Source organism: Pezoporus wallicus, unplaced genomic scaffold (assembly GCF_028554395.1).
Source record: "Pezoporus wallicus isolate ANWC-B61680 ecotype Strahan unplaced genomic scaffold, APGP_CSIRO_Pwel_v1 contig_6401, whole genome shotgun sequence".
NCBI classification, from domain to species: Eukaryota; Metazoa; Chordata; class Aves; order Psittaciformes; family Psittacidae; genus Pezoporus; species Pezoporus wallicus.
Genome location: NW_026638608.1, coordinates 3,568,695 through 3,576,891, shown reverse-complemented (window position 1 = coordinate 3,576,891; position 8,197 = coordinate 3,568,695). Strand labels below are relative to the sequence as shown.

Sequence of the window (8,197 nt, the reverse complement as noted above, 5' to 3'; positions counted from 1 at the left end):
AAGATGCTGTCGGGGATGCTGTTGTGGTGCCCAATGGAGTTAATAGAAAAGACGTTCTCGTTGCAACCGGAAAGTAATAGGATGCTAGCAGCGTCCTGCAATGCGTCTACATGGCAAGTTCCCATCAGCACTAATGTGGCTTTCAAAAAGCTAATCTCGTTTCCAGGCATGGCCACACCGCCCCTTGGAGCTGCTGTTAAATTCCCTATCTTTTGTGTGCTTGGCCTGTCAAGTCTTCAAGGTGCTGGATTCTCAGTGTGCTTGTACTGGCTGTGGCAAGACCCTACCTCAGGTTGAAGGTTTTCAGTGCTCCTGTTGAAACAAAACCCATCCATTTCTTGGACCCCAGGGGAGCATTGAGATGCTCTGCATAGTGTGTGTGCCTCCCATGTCACCATGGACTTGGCTTCTGCCATTCTTGTGTTTTCTCCATGACCTCCAACTCTTTCCTGTTTGGAGACATGTTTCCAACCTAGGTTGGCTGCATACTATGTTCTCTGTAACACATTTTGACAAATTCAGTTTGATTTTGCCCTGGAGGTCTTTCTAGACTTAATTTTATGATTGTGGAAGGTCATATAAAGGGTAGTGCTATTTAAAGACCAAACTGTGTCACATTTACTCATGGGGCTGGTGCTCTTCTTCTTGAAGATGTCCACTCATTTAAATGGAACTGCACATGGAGTAAATGGCATCCGTTGTAAACAAAGGCACTGGAGCCCACCTTACTCATCTCACTGGACTACTCAGAGAGTAAAAGTCAAGTCCTTGTCCTTTTTCAAGCCCCTGTTGTTACAAGGTGGCTTTCTGGCCCCCTCTAGTGACTGCCCATATAGAGTTTTATGAGTAAAATACAACCTTTTTGCAATCAGAAAGGGCCATTTTCACTCCAACAGCAAATGACTCGTGGCATTTCAAATACTGGCATACTGAATTTGCTCGCAGCCCTCTCATGAGCATCATGCTTCCAGCTTGGTGGGACTTCTTATGGAATTGGAAACTGTTTAGAGTGGTTGAGGGTTAAACAGTCTGATACCAACGTGGTGGCATGGCCCCATTAGCCCAAAAGTTCCTGTTCATTAAGGGAAACTGGATCTTTTTGTCATTACAGCTACATTACCAATGAAACATCCATGACTTGAAGCGGATATCAAAAAGGACCAAAGTATGAATCAAAATGGATAATCTTCTATTGAATGAATTAGTGAAACCTGGAGTGAGAATTGGAGTTCATGTTGAAAAGGCATTTTCAAAAGCCTTCCTTTTTCTCGTTCTTGTCATACTACTGGAGCTGCAGCAGGGAATCTTATTTAAAATATAAAATAGCAATTTCATCCTTCTTATGGCTCTGTGTTCTTGAGAAGCAGATACTCATCAATGCCTGTTTCCTTGAGGGAGCATGAGCTTTTGGAGCTAATGAGGATCAGGACAATTATTTACTCCAAGAAGCTGGAGCAAGGTTGACAGCCTGGGGGTAGATCTCAAAGTGCCATAACACTTCAGGCTTTAGATGCTCTGAGATCCTATAGACACAACTGCCTTGATCTTTTAGTGCCCTGGTAAATCATTTATTCTGATCTCCACCTTACAAGGTCCCCCTCAGCCATCCTATCAGATGAAATGAGCTGGGTGTACAGCTCCCTGGCTTGTGTACTGCTTGGAATACAGCCCATGAACGGCAACCCAGAGCCTCAGCAGGGCTTGGTAAAGCAACTCGGTCAGGAGCAGCATCAGTCAAGGCAGAGCTGAAAGTCAAAGCTGGAGACTGGAGGGTTTGGATGGGATTTTCCCCTCTCCTGTTACTGTGCCTGGCAGGCTGCAGTCAGGATGCTGCTGAGCACACTGTGATCCGCCCTGCTCTCCCTCCTCCCGCAGTGTGCCTTCTGCTCTTTGGCAGTCTGTCTCAATTCTCCTGCACCTCAGCATGACCAGGGTACCCCGGGGTTACCCAGTGATTCATCTCTGTGGAATTTGGGAGTGCTGCTTCTCTGCTCCTACCCAGGTTGGCAAGAGGGTTATTAAAGCATCAGAGGTTAACCAGAACCTCCTTCGGTGAATATTTAGGCTAAGAGCACTTGATGCCAAACATGTTACTTTACATGTGTATTCTGACGCCACATTTTAATACTGCACCTCGCATACCTCTGTATTCATGGTTTTGAGCACCTCTTCCAACTACGATCTTATTAGAGGATCCCTGACCCTTTGGGAATGTACACGAGGAATGACTTCAAGTGGAAGCGTGTTTGGATTGTCCTATTTCTGTTTCTGAAGCCCTCTCAAGGAAGCTCGCTCTCTCTTCTCACCCCATCGCTTCCAATGGGACCAAGTCATTGCGCTCAGTGTGCGCACAGTGACACCTCAGAGAGACTTGGACTGTTCTCTTGTCTCACTTCCACTCTCTTCCAGGCTGGATGCACACCCTGGAGGTATGTGGTTTGTCTCAAGATATAAGACCTCCCCCCTCAGAAACTACATTACCTCAACAAGCCACAAAGGGCTGGCAAGAGGGAGAAGGATGCTCTTGTTAGTGCAGAGATCTTTTCTGTGATACAGCTGGAAACATACTCTCCCTCTCCTGAGCTCCCTTGTGTGCACATATACATGTTCCCTCATGCAGCAATGTCACTGATGTGTAAGTACACAGACACATACACTTGCTTACAAATGCACAAATACTTTTGCTGTACTCATGCATACATATAGAGGCAGAAAATCTCTTGTTTGGGTGTGTGCAATCACACCCATACACACTCCAACCTGCTCTTTTATACACGCATATACTGCCCCGGTACATGTGCCCTCTCTCTTGCAAACATGCATGCATGGATACAGACACATTTACACACCCTGAAAAGAATTTGGAAGGAGAGATGAGTAAATTGGGCCTGAAGGGACCTCTTGAGGTTTAGTCCGAGGAGGCTCAACACTGAACTCAGAAGAGGGTGATGAGAGCTTCACCCAGTCAGATGTTTAAAGCCTCCTGGCTCAGAGATGTGATAGCCCAGTTTTTCTTTTCCTTATGTCCAGGCAGAACCTTCACTCCTTCAGTTTTTGCCCTTTCTTTTGACCTTTAATTTATGTCTGTTACTCCCCTGCCACACACCTGAGCAAAGAGCCTGAGTCTTTCTTTTATACCTCCAGTGTTATCAAGAAGGCTGCCATTATATGCCCCCTAAGACATGTACAAAGTAGACAAACTTCATTCCCTCAGCTCATCTTCATAGGTTCTGTGCTTCAGCCCCTGACTGTCATGGTGGCTCTCTGTTGGATTTCAAGTTCATCAGCATCTTCCTTGTACTTGCAGGCTCACAACCAGGTCTAGACCAGATGGGGTCTAACGACTTAGGGATGATTGTCCTGTGCTCCTGTTAGCTAGGTTGCTGCCAGGTACCTAGGTCAGCTAGCTGTCAGTAAGTTCTTGGCTGGGGCTGGACTGATGACAATATAGTAAGTAAGAAAACCAAACCCTGAGCTCTTCTTCTTACCAGTCTGGGCTAAAACATAGTGGATCTGAGACTCAAGCACTTCCATGACTCTCTTCAAGAGGTCAGAAAAGCTCATCCATCTTTGGGAGAACAGGGCGGATTCAATGAGCTAGTGGATCTCTTTTATACTTCTTTGACCATCTTTGCTCTTCTTTTAGGCCTTAGAGTTCTACTGAATGTTTTTTCCTTCCCCATATTTGGAGGGATTCAGCCAATTGAAATGTCTTCCTTTTCCCAGTGGCCAGTACCCATACTGGTCACAACCATATCTGCTTTGTCCAAGTCCTGTGTTTCAGAAGGAATATGAGACAGGCATCCACTGATGATGTGCCCAAGGACAAACAATGCTCTCAGTGCTTTTATCAGCGCCAGTGCTCCTGCAGTAACATGGTCCCCAGTGGAGGTAATAGCTGAGCACTTAGAGGCTGAGCTGTGTGATTCATCCCCATCATCCACAAATCACAGGTTTAAAACCACACGGTACTTAATGTGTGAAAGAACTTCAGACTCTGCAGGGATTCCTACCTGCCTATTATCTTGCAAGGCACACACTGAAAGGAAAGGGTATCTTTTTCAGCACATTTTCAGACCTTACCTGGGAGAATCCCTGTTTGTACACTTCTCAGCTTCAAGTAAAGAGAAATCCTGAGCACAGCCCCTCAGGTGAGTGGGAAAATGGAAGAAACAACTGCAAGGTTTCATTTTAAGGAAAAAATTCTAAAGGAAACTTTGACTCTTTGCAGCCTTTTCCCATTATTTTGCATTCAAAAGCATTTGCTGAACTCTGGGATAATCCAGGTCTGGATAATACAAATATTCTGGTGACTAAAATATTAGGCTAAAAAATTCCCCCAGCATCGAATTCTGTTCTGTTTCTGATGATGTTTTAACATAACGCTTGCTTTGGTGAAGTGTCCACCTGTAAGGTGGCCATTAGGTGATGTGGCTTTGTGGCTGTCACAACTGGTTCAGTTTCAAACCAGGATCTGGAGCAGAGCATAGGTTTCTCTGTGGTGTTTCTTAGAGGGATTCTTCCTCATTTAGTTCTTTACTATTTAGATGGGGATCATGGTAAAGGCTCAAGAACTCCTTTTAGTCAACTATTTCTGTGCCCATAAGGTCAGCCTGCTTGGGAGATGCTGCCAGGTCGGATGGGGCTTGGAGTAACCTGCTCTAGTGGAAGGTGTCCCTGCCTGTGGCAGGGGGTTGGAACTGGATGAGCTTTAAGGTCCCTTCCAACCCAACCCATTCCATGATTCTGTGACTTATCCATAAACTCTCCACTGATGCTGAAGGAGCAGAAGGTTTAAGACTCATCTATCCCAACAAAGCATGAAGCATGGGCTTTGATTTCTTTACTCCTCACAGTGCAAGGGCCACTGGCGTGTAGGAGTACATGTGATACTGGTGGTTAACCAGAGGTTGATAGAAGGGTGACCTGTGAAAGCTTTCAGACAGGGATGTCAGACATATTTATATACATCTTTGGTTTTTAGCTACCTGTGGCTCAGTGTCAGGGAGGCTGCACTCTGGTACTAAATAGAGATTTGCTCAAGAGCAGAATTTGATGAAATGGCTTAAGACTGATAATATCTTCACTAAATATAGCTCTTGACATCTGTTCTGTGTTTCCACGTATGTTTACTTTTAAGACTTTAGTAACAGTTATTGGTGAGCTATCTCCAAATATACCCAAATGTGAACATCCATCTCTGTATGTCTTCCTGCGTGCACCCTCAGTGGGCATCTGCATGGAGACATCGTGTGCATTTGAAAAGGGATTTCTTGTTTGGTGCGTACATCCTTCCACCCAGCAAGTCCTGTGGAGATGTTCCTGTCAGGACACGCCTCTGTCATTGTCCAAACTTTGGCATGTGTGCACTTTGGTACAGAATGAACGCCGGTTAACTTGGGAAGTGACATAAGCTTTACATTCAGGAGCCAGGTCCTGATTTTCCCCGTGAAGCCGTAAGTGTAAGCAGCGCAATTCCTGCTGAGCATATTGCCTCTGACTGACAGCTTGGATGCAGGGGGTGGCTGTGCTTGGCTTTGCTCTTTATTGCTCAGAAAAGAGCAGTTGTTGCCCTTGACTAGCAAGTGATGCCAAGTGCAGCATGCGTGATAGTGGCCAGAGGCCTGGTCACTCATCTCAGCCAAGCCTCCGTGCCTTTGTTTCTGGCCTTTATCAATCAGACTGCTTCAGAGACAAGCTTCTTTATGATATCTGTATTGCTGCTCTATGGGGACTCAAGGCTTAAGTCTCTCATCTGTCTCAGATAAAGTAGAGCACAGAGTAAACTGCAATCCTGGGATGTCTCCAGGTTCACGCATTGCTGTGTTTGTGGATGTGGATCTCGGGGTGCAGTCAGGGTGGTTTCATGCTTACCCTGCCTCTTAGTGTGGGTGTGTAGCTGGGCTCAGTCTGAGAGTGTGTTTGTGTCAGTGCACCCGTGTGTGTGTTTCCGAGCCGTCTGGGAGGAGGGAAGGTGCATGCAGCACCGCAGAGGTGTGTTATTCTCACATCCTTCCTAGCAGCAAACAATGTCACGTCCTTACCTGCTCTGCAAAGCGACATGCACTTTGAGACCAACAGCAACAACAGGCTACAGAGCCACAGGAGAAGGCAGAGCTGCTCTTTCGATCATCAATGAGGAAGTCCTGTCAACTCCAGCAGAGCATGCCGGGATCCAAACTGGCTTTTGGATTGGGACTGGGAGAGTGAAAGAGAAGCCCTAATTTGTTTGCCATTGCCTTCAAGCCAGGAAATCCAAACCCCAAGCATTTCCCAGGCCACAGCACATTCGACTCCAAAGAAAGTATCAGTGAATCACTCCCATGTCCAGGCAGAAATACACACATGCACACACGCATGCACACGTGTGCGTGCACACGGGGACGACATGAGACGAATTGTTCCAGCACCACTGCGGTTAAGATGCTGAGACAACCTCGAGTTTTCAGGCCATAGCTGTCAGGATGCTTTGCTATATTCATCACCCCCCACTCCATGGTGATAAAAATTTACACAGCCAACGAAACGAAGATTAATTTCATGTGAAAAGCTGACAGAATGGCCCATGTCATTGCTTTATTTGTGCCAGCACTCAGTAACTCGGTGCAAGTTCCATTGAGGTGGCAGACACCCCGTCCCCTTGAGCCATCTCTTCTCCTCCCTAATGATGGCACCGTTTTGACAAAACCAAGCAACCCAGCCGGTATGTGGGAATTTGGAATTAATTTCCTTCAGAAAGGTCAAGTATGTTAATGAGCTTTTGGCTGCCTGCGTTTCCTTTCTTGTGTTTTCCCTCTGTTAAAGGGGAAAGATGGGGAAAAGGAGGAAGGGGGAGAACTAATTGCAGGAATGAAAAGGAAGGGAGGAGGTAAAGAAAGGAACTGTGAGCAGCACTTTGAAGAGGCAGGAGTCAGGGTAGTTTTTCATGGCTTCTCCTTTTCCAGGACCGAGGCAGACCGATTGTATCAGTGCAGCCTGCTGGAAGCTGTTGAGTGAGGCCAGGCATGACATGGATAGCAGAGCTGGTGTAACCTGGCACAGAGGAGCTGACTTGCACCTCCTTTGCACTCAGGGATTGACGGCAGCTTTGTTTTCCGGCACAGAGTGGCTGAGCTGTGCTCACCACGGGTCTGCGTGTGCTGGGGAGCAGAGAGCAAGCGAAGGCGAAGGAGGAAAAGGGTTCATGGGCTCAAGCTCTTGTGCCCATTAGTGAGAGGAAGCTGGGAGGAGCGCTCAGCTGGGAGAAGTGCCAGGACCTGCTAATTCATGCAGCTCAGAGATACGACAAGTAGGCTGTTTAAAGAGAAGTTGTCACCTCCTCATGCAACTGGCTGAGATGTTTGAAGTAACTGTGATGCCAACCCGCTCTCATCCCTGTGTTCCCCAAATTCCTACCTTTATTCCTGCAAGTTAGAATTTGCCACTTTCTGGCATCCTCATGTCAGGAGTTGCCTTGATTTCTCCAGGGCTTGGGTGATGATCCATGTGAGTAAAGGTGGCAGAAGCAGGAGATGGTTTGCCAGGGCACAAGGGAGTGAAGCTGCACTCGTGGCCCTGTTGCTTTTGCCAGGGTAGGACATTAAGGGTAAGTAAGACTCCTCCCTCCTAATTTTAGTCTTGTTAAGCAAAGTATCCAGACTAAACTAATTGTCAAGGTTTCCTTTCTTGTTAACAGAGAACAGCAAGGAGGAACACGTATCCCACCTAATTTAAGATGAGAGAAATTCCATTCTGGCAAGGAGTTTCTTTCTCCACTGCATGTAAAGTGAACTTAAACAATTATCTTGGAATGAATCCCTACCTTTTAGAAGCTTAAAATTATGGGGCGTGATTTCCCCCTCATTTTCTTCTCGCTGCTCCCATTCTGGCTCTTATTTCCATACATAGTTTAATCCAACAGGCAGAGGAAGTTCAGCAGGTCTCGTGGATGCTGTATTGGCAGTACAGAATCAATGTCTGTCACTCCAGCTTGCCCAGGCTGGCTCCATGCTCATCCACTGTTGTGGCAATAGAGCCTTTGGCTGTGATCTGGTCATTTCTCCCGTGCTTTGCTGGAGTAAACTCAACATGGGGATTCTTGGGCATTGTCCAAAAGCCTTTGTTGACTTTGGAGGGTACATGTTTTGCCATCCTGGCCGTAGCGCAAGGAGGAATGATGTGGAATGTACCAGTGCCACATGTGACATATTTAAGGGTG

At 46.6% G+C, this 8,197-nt stretch overlaps 1 long non-coding RNA gene across 1 annotated transcript in view; it reads left to right on the top strand.

Moving 5' to 3' along the window:
- Positions 1-236: 236 nt before the first annotated feature.
- LOC130600232 (uncharacterized) overlaps positions 237-8,197 on the top strand; it is a 30,247-nt gene continuing 22,286 nt past the window's right edge. Inside the window, exon 1 of the long non-coding RNA XR_008972400.1 lies at positions 237-373. This is a non-coding gene — a long non-coding RNA (uncharacterized LOC130600232). The remainder of the gene's footprint in view (positions 374-8,197) is intronic.